This window comes from Falco peregrinus, chromosome 4 (assembly GCF_023634155.1).
Source record: "Falco peregrinus isolate bFalPer1 chromosome 4, bFalPer1.pri, whole genome shotgun sequence".
NCBI lineage: Eukaryota > Metazoa > Chordata > Aves > Falconiformes > Falconidae > Falco > Falco peregrinus.
The window spans coordinates 25652174-25666051 of NC_073724.1; the positions used below are offsets into that span (position 1 = coordinate 25652174).

Here is a 13878-nt window from a genome sequence, read left to right on the forward strand (position 1 = left end):
ACCAATGATTCAGTCATCTGTCAGCCTGATAAATGGATTAGTGTAAGAGGTGTTCCAGTGGGGAAATGCAGCCCATAGGGCTTCCAGCTAATTATATTTAAGTTGTTTAGTACTGCTGGGAAGCAGCATCCAGGCAATTACTGAAAGCTTTGATGCAGTGTGCACTATTAGAGAGTGTGTTCAGAAACTCATTACCCTTTCGTGCTTGTGTTGGATGGATTCTAGGAAGCTGACATGAAACAGAGAGCAGGAATCAATAACTAGAAAGGCGTTTTAGTTAGCTTCTGATCCATTTCCTGATTCAGCAGCTTTTAGCCTAGAGTGTTACATACAGTTGCTGTAATGTAAGGGAAAACGCGACTTTAATATATTAATTGCCATATATATGCATGTGGTTATGTGTAGCTGAAATTCCATCCAAGATGAAGTTACAAAAGGTCCTTTGGGGACAAGCTGCTCCCCAGATCCCCTGTGGCATGTCCAAAGCAGCTGCCATCTCTGTTCCTAGTAAGTTGATTGTAGTCATGTCTCCTAAAGCCTGACCTCGCAACAGTTACTTATGCCTCCACAACATCAAGATTATGTTACCGCAGTGCCCATCATGTCCCACCTTCAACATTTCTTGGAAACTACAGCTAATACAAAATGAAGCTGATAGTATTGGCAACACACGTTAAACCTTATTGAAGAAAATTGTGCTAGCTCTGTCTTTGCTGTGGGCTGTAATTCACATTACTGATGCGCCTGGAGAAAATTTTATACACTTTAGCATCATCCAAATGTGGGAAACAGCAAGTCCTTTCACGTACTGCTCAGCAGTTGGGTACCTCCAAGGTGTACATGCTGAAAGCAGCGTGGTATTTGTACAACTGGGAGCTGAAGACTTTAAAGTTCATTTCTTAGGTTAGAATGACAGGTCTACTCTGGGCAAAAGTTATAGGAGTTAAACTAAATTGTGTGGTTTTCTTGTTAAGCTTGCATTTACTTTTAAATCAGTTAATGGTGATTGTTAGGGCAATGCAGAGGAGACTACATTTCTTCTTTTCTATTTCTTCTTCTATGCTCTTGCCTGAGGTAGAGCTAAATAGACAAATGAGAGGATTGTAGTTCAATGCTTCTGAAGGGGGTAATTCTTTCCCACCCACCTGCAGTATCACAGATTTAATAATTGCGCACTTTTCTTTATGTTTCCATCACAACAGTCCTTGACATGCTGCGGTTTTTGTTTCATGTTCTATAAAGTTCGGCAGAAATCTCACTGTCAAGAGAGAAGTTTGTGGGTTTTTTGTAAATCTGGAGTTGTTAATTAGAAAAGTACCATGCAGTTTGCCTGGGGGTTGGTAAAATAGAAACTGTGCTATTTGATAAGCGTATACCTTTCTGATAAAAATTTATCAGAATTTCTGTGTTCTAGGCCCCAGCACCTATGAATACGTGTTCTGTAGAAAATTCCCTTTACAGTACTAAGCATTTTCATTATTGGTACCTACCTCGGATACCGACAGCTAAGCTTTCCATAAATTCATTAGTATTGCTGAAAGTACCGGCCGATCAAATAATGGTAGATAGCTCATGTATCTCCTGTCTCCAAAACTATTACATAGTGATAGAATATCTACTACACTGAAATACACTGCTGAAGCAGAAAAAAGCTACAAGCTGTTGAAGCATCTATGCAGGCAAAGGCACTGTCTGTGGTAAATGATTTTGAGAGTTGATGCTGTAACTGCGGCTTCCAGTCTGGCTCCAAGACTTCTATTGAGTTACCGTTTGGGATGCTAAGAGTTAATTTATCTCTGGAGGAGCCTGCATAAAAGGGGTGGCAGAATACAGGCAAATTAACGAGACCATGCTTCTGAAATCCTTAATTTCATAATGTCCACTAGCTTTGAGAGGGTTAGTTAGGATGAAACATGAAAAGAGTTTCCACTTGCAGTTTTTGTTCCCTCGAGACACTTGCTTCAAAGTGGCAGCCCAGGCTCTGCTACATCTGAAAGACTGCTGTATTCTGGGGAGAGGCTCTCAAGTCTAAGTACTTTCAGTTTTTCTGGGAAGACAGGGTTTATTTCTGAATTTTTTTGTGGCTTTGGCTCAGATTTTACAATGGGAAAACTTTCTGCACTAGTACTATAATGAATGTCTATTTTCAAAGTTGACTCTGATTTCTGACTGACTCAGGACTTTGCTTCCTTTGTAAAATCTGAGCATTTGTCTATGGTAGATTTAAAATGAAAAGGCTTCCCTAACTCCCTTTAGAGGAGGTGGCTGTGGGGGGGAAGGTATGAATGTCTAGAGAGGAAATGTTTTATCATAGCAAGCCATTAAGTAGTATTTATTTATTCTGTAAGGCCTTAGGGCAAATAGTTAATATGCAGGCATTGTGTAGGTTTTTCTGAACAGAGTTTGCAGTTCCAGTGCATAGGTACTCTGTGGAAACACAATGGTGAAACCCAGCACGTTGTGTTGTGTTGAAGATGGTGGTCCTGGGTTTGGCTCCACGTGACTGCAGTATTATCCATGATCCTTATGCAAACTAATTGCTAGTCATGCTCCAGGGGTAGCCACAGCTGTGGTTATACTGCTGTGATTATATTTATATGTAATGTTAATTCATAAAGAAACTAAAAATCCAGTACGTCGGCAGAAGTTTTGTTAAATGTTGGCATGTTCTCTTCACTGATTCATACAGTTTTAGGAATTGCTTTAGAAAATACATTTTAGGTTATTTTTTGCAGAAGGGTGGCGTAATTATTGATGTCTTATTAGAATCTTCCATATAGTCCTGGTTTACTTGAGTATAATCCCCAGTGGTTGTCTGAAAACATTAAAGCTCTTAATCAATTTGAAAGAAAGCAAAATATTCATGTTGTGCACTAGGTATCCTGCATTTATTTCCCAAAGAAGTAGTGAAATCTCTCAAAAACACTTTTTTGTTCAGTGTCTGTTGAAGATGGCCTATTTATCATTTAAACTCTGTGTCTTTAAAAGCCAGAAAGAAAAGGGGTAATAAATTAGTCACTCAGTTAATGTTGGGGTTTTTTATTATGGAACAACATTAAGAGAAATGTGATGAAACAGAGTAGTAATGTCACTAGGTTTGTTTCTTCTCATCATGTTGTTTAGTAAAAAGAAATAAAATTATTTATTTGTAACTCTGCAGAAATAGCATTTAAACATAAATCAGATTGGAAAAATATTTGAGTATCTAAATCTGTTTTGAGGAGTTTAGTAGGTTTTACAAAAGCATCTTCCTAAATGATGTGACTAAGTACTCTTGAGTTTGAATCAAGAGTAAATGTGCTATACTATTTAGGTGCTCTTACCCCTAGCCACCTGCACAGCTGCTAATTTCAGGTGCCTCCTGTAAATTTGGCCCCGAATTCCAGTTTTCTAAAGTATGCAAGTGGTTGCAAAAGGAAATCTACATATGAAGCCGTGAATAAATGCAGTATTTCATCTATGGCCTGTTAAGGGCAGCATCGAATTCAGGCCTCCTTTAAGCGAATGTCACTTTATTGACTTCTCGATATAAATGGTGCTGTGCGGCTGGGCACTGACACTGGGCTTGTGCTCTGCCATGTCCTGGCAGGCAGCTGTTCTCCGGCCAGTGCTGTGGGGACAGGAGGGAAAGGCAGCATTATTTTTCGGTTAAATCTGCATTTCTGATAGCAGCAGGAGAGTTTGTATCGACTGCCTGTGTGTGAGTCAGGATTTTCTGCGGTTTTGCTTCACAGATGTGTTGGATGGAGGAGCTGAGAGATCAGGAGATCAATGGATGTATTTACGTTGTTTGGCTGACTTTTGTGTTTTCAAAGTAGTGGAACATCCGAAGTCAAACCATGTGTACCAGATTTACAAGTAGTGAAAATGAATGAGGTTTTTAACTATTATTTCTGGTTGATAGTTAAACATGGTTGAATTTTCTGGCAGCTTAGCAGCCCAAGGCATAGCAACAGCACTAAAGCCAGCTAAACTGACACTTCCAATATCTTTCCTTATCTTTGCTGAAGGGACAGAATATTTAAGGTTGCTGACTGTAAGAGCAGTTCAGTGTAAAGTTCAAGCCGTTTCTTGTTCTTGCTTTTTTTCCTTCTCCCATTCCCTCTTTTGTGAGAAGCCCGTGTTACCTGTGTGCCCACAGTAAGGCAGCTCTTGCAGGGAGAGAGCTGGAAGCGTGCTGCTGTGGGGCCGCGGCAGTGCCGTGCCTGGATTTTAGCTGAGCTGGGGAGCTGCTTGCCTGACCTGCTGAAATACCCCAGCAGGAAGCTTTTTCTGCCCAGAACGCTTACTGCTTTTCTTACTGACTTTAAAGCAGAGGTGGGACTAACCAGTAGTTAATGACATCAAGCACTGTTACTCATTGCTCTGTGCCTGTAGGGTGGAGGCAGAGGTTCAGAGAGCAGCGTTAGTATTGCCTGCCTGTGGCCATCTTACTGATGCCCCAAATGACCCTTGTGAAGAGACCTCCTGCTACTGCTCTACTGTGACCAAAAGTCTTTCAGCACATGGAGGAAAGAATAGGCTCCCTAAACTAGAAGCCAGAATATTATTTGCAACAGGATTTAGTCCACCTGTCTCTGAAAGGATGGCTATAATTCTCTTGGCTCCACATACGGCCTGAACACACACACTCTCACTATATGTGTGTGTATACGTACATGCCAGTGTGTCACTAAGTTTGTACTAGCACCAGCAGCTTAGCATGCACGGTGCTCGTCACCATCAGTGCTTTAGTTACAAAGCTAGACAGTCGTTTCAGATCATAATGTACTGAATTTATGACCAGGAAGGGATGACTACGTCACCTGATCTCTCTTTCTCTGTGTTGCTGTATGTATGAAACCTGGTAACATCTATATGACTACAGGGTAACTTAGATTTTCACATAGTTCATCCTTGAGAAAAGTCCCACTAAACCTTGATATCAACAAATGCAGAATCTCTGCATTCTCCTTTTGATAGCTGCACTAATGGTTAGTCACAGGTGATAAAAAGGATGTGCTTTATTTATCATTTGAATTTGGCATCAGCTTCCAGATGCTGATTGTTTCATGTGTATCCTTCTTTGCTAGATTAAAAAGAAAGTCATTATTAGTATTTTCTCCCCATGAAAATACTTAGGTGCTGTAATCAGGTCATCTGTATTTTTTTTAAATAAACTATACAAGTTCAACTCTCCAAATACGTAATATTAAGATATTTTCTACAGTGCTGTAATCACTTTTGCAACTGTATTCTGTGATCTCTGGTAGGATTTTTTTTCAGTTTCTTTTGAAATTGAAGACCTCAGTCCTGTTGTAAGTAGTGATAGATAGTAATGTTAGTATCACCAATGAAAGTTTAAAAATGGAGATTTAAAAACATTTTCTGACTTTGCACATTGTATATTTCAAAGCTTATATTGGCACTTGTTTCTGTATGAAATCAGATTTTAAGAAACTTCTATTGTTGAGTAAAGCCTTATGGTAGGGGCATCTGCTAGCATGATGAATTATTACAACCATCCACATGTATGCTTTCATCCAATCGTAAGGGAAATCTATGTAACTTCTTAGTGTCACTGACACTTAGGCGTAATAAAATAAACCACATATTTTAATCTCCAGTTGGTCTCTTTCCCCTTGCTTCATTCCTGAAAATCATTTATTTACTTGGCTCTAGTTTTCACACAGAAAACTTTCTCAGTAGAGAGCCAGTATTAACGTTTTTACCAAAAAGTTGTCTGGCAAAGTAACCAAAGCCAGTCTTATTATAGGATTTGATTAGCTCTTCCAGCCTGTGTTACCAGTGCTGCCTGCACTGATACCTTCTGCCTTCTCTGTGGCAGCATGGGAAGATGAATGGCCTTTAAGTGATTCCATCACTGATAAAAGCTACCAGTGATTCAGTATATAACATCTGTAAACAGAACAAATGAAGATGCAGCCCAACCAATTTATGATATAATTATGACAGAAAGAATTAATAAATTTCTTCAATAACAATGCTTCCATCTACAGCTACAGTATGAGTATCTGGTATTCTACAGTGTCCTTTAAATGCCATGAATCTTGCAGAAGCCTTCAGCACAGATGAGCCAGCTCTTTTCCTGGTATTTGTCATCAGAGTAGCCTCAGTATGTGTTAGTTACCGTTGCATAGCATAATGTCAGAGTATTGAATAGAGATAATATAATAATACTTATAACAATTTTTCCATAAAACATGGAGAAGTTGTTACAGAAAAATCCTCTAGTTGTTGCTTGGATTTTCAGATTTTACATTTACACAGAGTAAATTACTTCTTGAGTATGTTAGATTTTGCATAAACATAACATGCTCTGCAGAAAAATGACATAGGACATAATTTGAAAATAAGATGTAGAGATGACAGCAGTCATCTCAGAATGCTGTCTGGGAATTAGATAGGTAATTATATAGGTAACCAGGTAGATAGAGGTTCATATGAATTCAGTAGGCAAACTCAGAAAAACTACAGACTTCTAGCTGATGTATTATTAAATACTTGGTGATGCTTAAATAGTTATGTGTTGCCCCCTCTGTAGTCATTCACCTTTGATTAGAATAGGTATAACTTTCTCGGGCGAGTAGTTAGATTTGGTTAGGTGATGTACTTGTTTCACGGTGATGTAAATGAGAACGTGTTGTAGTACTGCAGGCTGAGAATTAGAACTGGATTTATGAAAGCTTCTCCTGATGATGTGTTTAAATTGTTATTTGTTAAATTGATTATATCATAAAATTATCTTTAATGTATAGTTTTAAAAGCTGCTGGACATTTGTGTGGAAAAAAGTCTTTAGAAGTCTCCAATGAATATCTCATTTCACTTCACAGCATTTAATTATTAGATTATATAGACAGAAACTGAGCGTAAGGCTTAAGGCTTGAAATGCAGGAGTAGGAAACTTGTCAAGATACATGGCTGTTGAATGGCAGAGAAAATACAAGATAAGGCTTTACTCATCATGCTTGATGGCAGGCATAGAAAAGTCTGCAAATAGGTTTATTATTGAAGAAGAATACCAGGCTATCTCTCATGTTTGATTTTCGTAAATGCGTTCCTTTAGGCTTTCCCCTCAAAACATGCAGGAAGGTAATTTTTTTGGCCTGCATCTTTTCACACAGAAGTGATGCTCAATCAGTTCCCACTGGAAGCTTTCTCGGGGAGCATTTCTGTGTGTCCCCCCACTGTTCTGAGGCATTTCAGTCCCATGCTCAGTAGCAGTTCTGGATGAATTGCTTGCTGGTATTATACTTGACCAAAGAGGCTGAAAATGGTTGAGCCAAGTTCAGGGTGTATTAGGATTCTTCCAGGTTCCTGAAAAAGTGCACAGCTTTGCAAAGTGCTTGAATGCTGTGGGTTACTGGGGCTTGCCTTTGCCTCTCGAATCCTTTCTGTGATGGGTGTTGGGTTTTTTCCCCTTGCCGTTACGCCAAAAATCCTAACTTGGGAGCTAGTACCTTGGTGAATGCCAAAGGCAGGAGTCAAATGCTTGTGTTTTAACGAGGTGATGGAAACTGGCTTGACAGTACCTCTGTCTCTCATTGCAGCCCTCTCAGCTGTCAGATGCGCTGATCTCCATGGTAACTCAAACCCCCAGACTCTTGACAGCAGCCTGCGAGGAGCAGCATTCAGCAGCTCAAGGGTCTCACGACCAGGTAAGCAAAACATAATGGCCCAACAGGAGCTTACCTCAGGCGCTCAGTTTCCTATCCGGCTACCTTTCGGGTTTTTCCCTGGCGAAGTCACACACACAGTTCGTTCATGTGCATGGTGGTGTACTTCTACTGGTGCTGTCATTTAAAGCTACAGCAGTCCAGCTCTCAGAGACATTTGTCAAAAAGTCTAGGTTTGTTCAGGGTTGTTTCATAAGCTACAAATGGAAGAGCCACAATGTAGCAAAGCAAAGTAGTACTGTGGGATTCTTTGAGGGGCTTTGGTGTTGAGTAACTGCTGTGGTATGAAATAACCCCAGAACACATCAGTGGTAAGATCTGTCTTACCCACTGTACCTACACCACTGACAGTACTGCCTGGTCACTAACATTAGGCGTGAGCTCTCTTACTCTCCTGGAATGGACCAGACACTGTTCCTGCGTTCGTGTAACATTTGTTTGTACTCTGTAGCCTTTTCGTATTGCTACTGTGCTCTTTTCACAACTTTCTAAATCCCTCACTGTGCTGATAGCAGCATGTGGGGCATTCTAGTTAACATCCTAAGGAGTTACAGAATTCTTCCCCATTTTTGGTAAATTATGGAGAAAACACTAAGAAAACCCAAGATCTTTGCTGTCTTGGGGAAACAGTGCAGAGGCTCTACAGCTCTGTTCTCTATTCCTGGCAGTATCACTAATGCTGTGAACAAAAGCAGTAGCTTGGGTCTTAGGCACTTACATGTGTGTGGGGAGGGGTTATTACTCCTTTTTGTCATAAGGTTTCACTGGCATTTGTGTTGAATTGTTTCTGTACTATGAAGATTGTATTTGTTTTGTAAGTCCTTGGTTTGTGTGAACCATTTTCAGGGTATTGCCCACATTCATTCTTTCTTGCTTGCCACATAAGTCCACTTAAATGTAATACACTATCTCCGTCTTACAAAGCAATCCGTATTACTCTGAGTAACCACTTTGTTACCTTTATTAACCAAACTGACATTTTTTGTGCCATAACTTGCTATCAACAAGATTAACTTTTGTATCATTGAGGATACTGTTAGATAGTGTTGAGCTAGTACTGGATGATTTTATTGGAGTAATGAAGAGCACTTCTTCAATTATTGTTTCCTGTTAACAGCTACTATTTTATAGCTATAACTTAATCACATTTGATGATACTGATAATAATTTCTTAATCTGAATGTGTGTCTGTAAGCCAAATGCTGTTCAGAAGTCTGCATGTTTCATTTATGGAGTAACTTCTATTGACCACACTTCAGAACTTTATCAGATGATTAAATCAAACTTTCTGTTTTACTGACCAGGTTTCTATAAAATGGTGTTGACTGGCATCACTTTTATTCGTGTCATTTCCCAGTGAATTTATCCTTTATCAGTCTGCTGTTTATTTTCCCTGAGATTAAGAATGACATAGAGCTCTGTGATTACTGAGATCGTACCACTTACCTTCTTCAGTTATTGGCAGAAAATGCTAGCAGTCTTACTGAATTTCTCTGGTGTTCCAAAAATATACCGAAAATTAACATCATTGAAATAATACTCTCACAAACACTTTTAAGACTCTAAGGCACAATTTATCTGGGTGTGCTGATTTAAAGTTGTCTTTTAACATTCATTTTGGTTACTGGTAGCCCCCTTATATATAAAAATGCTTTTTTCTGCTTACAGAGAAGAAAATGTGTGTTGGTTTTTTGTGTTTTATAAGTAGCATGTTTGTATTCTTTTAAAACGTGGATCAGAAGTTGGAGACTCTCTGCTTTCTAGTCTGTTTTCTTTAGCCCAGAATTTCCTATTCAGATTAGTATTTTTTTTAATGTGTAATGTATATTTCCATCTAATTACACACTTAACCTGGAATTAGAGTGAGATTTTTTGTCACAGATTGCCTTTTTTGGACTATTTAACAGAGGTCTTTGATCCCTGGTGGCAGTGGGATGGGGAGAGTCCTTCCACATTTTCATCTCTGTACTTTCTCCCAGACGCAGAATTTTCAATACTTCACTGGCCTAGTGAACTTCCATGCTTGTTATTAATTAATTTATAGAGGCCCAGAGTGTAATTACCCTTTTGGTATTTCAAAAGGTATTCTAGGAATAAAATTTGGGAATGCTTGTGATGTGTTACTACTGACTGCATGGCATTTCTAGCTTACATCTCTCAGATGGACATCCTTTGTAGTTCTTTTCATATTTTACAGATGCATACTTAAGGAGCAGATCATCCAGTTCTTGGATATGCTTGGTGGTTTGCTTTATTTTGTATTACTAACAGTATATCCTCCTGAGATCTGCTGGCATATTATCAATATGAATTCAAGATCATGTCACCTGGCTTATCAGTAATTCTGAGAAATAATGGTGCAAATAGACCACCAAATTCTATTCCTTTTTCTCTAGTTCTCTTTTCCTGAAAAGTCAGAAGTACTGATTTTAATGTTTTAATAGTGGAGATCACCCCAACAGGTTAAAGTCATGGCAACTACACAGAACATCACCTCCTAAACAAGACTTTATGGCCACTCTTGCCTTTTTCCTTGGCCTCTGATCCCTCTCTCCACTAAGGTGTCCGTATGTAGGGCTGAGTTTATATTGCATGTTTCTGTTACACCTCCCAGTTTACTTGCGAGGCTTTTTGCCTGCCCTAACTTGTCCTAATCCAAAGAGATAAGGACCACATCAGTGAGATGAAGTTTATTCCCTAAATGGGGCTGCTTCTCACCATGGATGTGAGTTGCTGTTCCGAAGGCCAGAACCTCCTAACTTTTCACCAGATACATAGCCAATAATTGATCATTAGTCTTACTACTTTCTGTCACTCTGAAGATCAGTCAGATCTCAGGGATCTCTTTCACATTCTCCTTCTAAAATATGCAGCTGGTCTTAACGCTAGCCAGAGATTTTGTACAGCCAGTGATGGTACATGCTTTAGCACTATTCCATCTCATAGTAATACTGGGACTTTCCGGTCGATGACAGAAGGTCTCTAACCAATCTGGGTTGAAGACAGAGCCAATACAGGTAGGAAATGTCAGGTGTCAAAGAAAGAAGCTCTAGGAAAATTTCATGTAACTTCCTGGCCTGAAATATTGTAGAAACTCTTTGTTGGATTTTGGACAGTTGTTGGAAGCAGCGGTGCAAATCTGCTTGGGTGGTTCTGTAATGATCGCTTACCTGAACCAGCCAGAGAAAACCCAGAAGCAGAGAAAAACGTTAGGATTTTACAAAGTTAGTAATCATTTTTAGTGGATCTTCCCTCGTGCCTGGGAATAGACCACAGAATTTCTTCAGTCCTATGTTTTACTAGTTTGGCTGCCTGAGCTAGGGCAACATTTTTTACATGATGGGTATCAGACGCCTTTAGTACTTTCTGCTAGGTGGACACCAAAATTATTTCCTCAAGTTAGTAGCGGCTTTTGAAAATCATGGTCAAAGTCACTATCAAGACTAATAAAAACATGTTTTAACAGAACGTGGTCATGTTAATTTTGTCCCATGCATTCTTATGGTTATCATTGTTTATTATTGTTATGATAGGGATGACCATGATAAGAGTCTGACTATGTCACGGTCATGTGTGGTATGTTGTATGAATGCGTAGGGAATTATAGTATCTTGACTGGAAAATCTTAGAGTGCAAAAAGCAAGATGAAACAGAGAGATGTGGAAACATCAAGATTTTGGGAGAGTTCAGTTAGCAACATTAGGAATATGCACATGATTCCTAGGAAGAAACAGATCACCGTTTACTAGCTTGATGTTTTTTGTGTGAATTAGTTACTTCAAACTTAAGAATGAGATGGACAGGATGTAAGTAGAAGGTATTTCAAACATACCAGCTGTTACGCTGAACAGGTTTCTGTTGTTCAAAGAGCTTGGAATGGGTGCAGTTTGAGAATGTCAGTGTGTGAGGCTTGAGGGTGGTAGCATTCCAAAATAAGACAGTAAAATGCATTATCCTTTGTTTTTTAAACTAAGCTGGTGGTTATTAAGGCATAACTCGGACCTTTTACAACTGGGCTGTGACAATCCTGCACTCTCTGTCCTTTGATTTGTAGAGCACTTTAGGATACCACCTTCACTGTGCCAGTCACTGGAAAGTGCTAGTAATAGATATGCAGAGTGGAGAAAGACAATTTTTTGTTGAAAATGTTAGTAAGTGTATATTTAGCTTACCTGGAGTGCCAGATGAAGCAAAAAGTGCGTACCTTCTTTTGTGTATGCCACCCTGCCACAGCATGAGTGAGAGGAGTTCTGCATTGCCTGAAACTGCTGCTGTGAGTTTGCCCAGCAGAGACTTCATGCAGGTAAAACGGCTGTATGGGACTTAGTTACCAGCTGGGGTTAAACCACAACACTTCATCCACCTGAAGTCTGCTTAACTTGTCTGGGCAGAAATTTGTCCGGCTCAGCTTAGGCAGTGACACTTTTGGAAAACTCAGGTATGTCCTTGTACCTGTACTGCACAAACATGGTGTCTAGCACATCCCAGAGACACTGTGTCTTCTGCAAGCTGCCTGTAACGAGGGACTATGTATGTGCGACAAATCCCAAACAAAATTAGGACAGTTTTCCTCTGAAGAATAGGATTTTCTGCTTTTTAAAGGTAGGTTCACTTGAGGCTTTTGTTTTAAACTGAATTCTTGTATCACGTTATGCTGTAGAAATGGAATTACCACAGGCAGTCTAGTTAAACATACTCCTAAGTATCTAAACATCTCATGCAGTTGTCCCACACAGAAACGGAACATGCAATGTAATTGTTCTTTCAATAAGTTGTTTCTCTGTAAATTAAGCCTTGGAGATGTATAGGATCTGTATTGCTATTTATGTATGAGCTCATTTGTATGAGCTGTGCCTGCCTGAACTGCTTTGATTTAACGGAACATGCGTAATTTATGGATAATCATACTATTATTAGATAGTATGCTAAAGAGTTGTGCCCAATATACAGATTAACATCAATTAATTTCAGAAGAATTTCCATCTTCAGGCAGCCTGTGAGAATTTTCACATGATATATTACTGTCTAATCTTCACTCTGAGTGCTGTAGGTGAAAAGAAATAAAACTATTATTTTTTCGCAAAAGTTTACTTATGTACAGTAGCGAGAGTTAAGGTGTAGTTTTTTGGTGTGAGCTGATGAGATTTCAGGTATAACTAATCAGAATGGAATTACAAGCATGTAATCACTGATACTCCATTTATACTTACACACTGAGGTCACAGGTTCACACTTGGCTTTGTAGTGGAGAACCATGGCCCAAACTTTTCTTTCATAAATGTGATTACACTGACTTAGCTAAGTGGTTGTAATGGTATAGTTTGAGAGTGAATGATCACTGCAGAAAAAGCTGTGGTCTGAGCTGTTACAGAGCCCATACCTGAACTGCAAGAGCAGTGACCTTGGGTGCCCCTTACCGTGTCAGTGCAATGTCCGTTTCCAGCTAGTTCTTGCAAAGTCTGTTAAAACTTACCAGGATGTTCTAACTTCAAAGAGTGCAAGGAGAGATCAGTCTTTTGCTGTGGTTCAGCTGTGAGGGACAGTAAACTCCAGGCAAGGAGCAAAGGCAAACAGATACAGCACACCCAGTTTTACATCAGTGCAACCACTTAGGCAGCATGTCTCAAAATCGTCTTTGTATTGACTCGGGCAAAGCCTGTTCTCTTTGAATAATCCATATTGCGTTCAGACATTCACACATGAGGTGGCTTCCCGGGGTTGTACAGTGCTGTATCTTCTAATAAATGTTCAGGAGATGGAGTTAATATGTCTGGACCTACTCAGAGAAGATAGGGGAACAGGAATAGCACTCTTCCAAACAATGTATTTGTTGTAATAAAACAAAGTGGGTTTGTAATTTTTGTTACATCTGAGATGGTTAATGTTTTTTATTGGTTACTTTATGAGTACAACATAAATTAGCAAGCATCCCAAATCTCTGTAACGAGTTGTGTTTATCATCAACTTAAATCAGTTTAAATAAGCTTAGTTCAACTGATGCATGCACAAATTATTTTCCCTTTATCTAGCTCACTTCCAGCCCTAATAAACAGAATAATCAATCATAGGAGCCACCTTCTATAGCATGATTATATATCTCTGATCAAGGAAATGTAAAATTATTTCTCTCTAGTCCCTACTTAGTTTCCCCTGTAATCAAGGTCTCTGGATATAATGATCCATCTTAATCATTTTTACATT

General features: G+C 39.2%; 1 protein-coding gene across 5 annotated transcripts in view; it reads left to right on the forward strand.

The window, feature by feature from the left end:
- TBL1X (transducin beta like 1 X-linked) overlaps positions 1-13878 on the forward strand; it is a 199859-nt gene that overhangs the window by 101421 nt on the left and 84560 nt on the right. For 4 of the 5 annotated variants that reach the window (XM_005229452.4, XM_013298777.3, XM_055803184.1 and 1 more), the window contains one exon: positions 7552-7659. The exons of the other annotated variant lie outside the window; for it this stretch is intronic. The gene's annotated coding sequence lies outside the window, so the exon portion shown is untranslated. The remainder of the gene's footprint in view (positions 1-7551; positions 7660-13878) is intronic. 5 annotated transcript variants of the gene reach the window in all.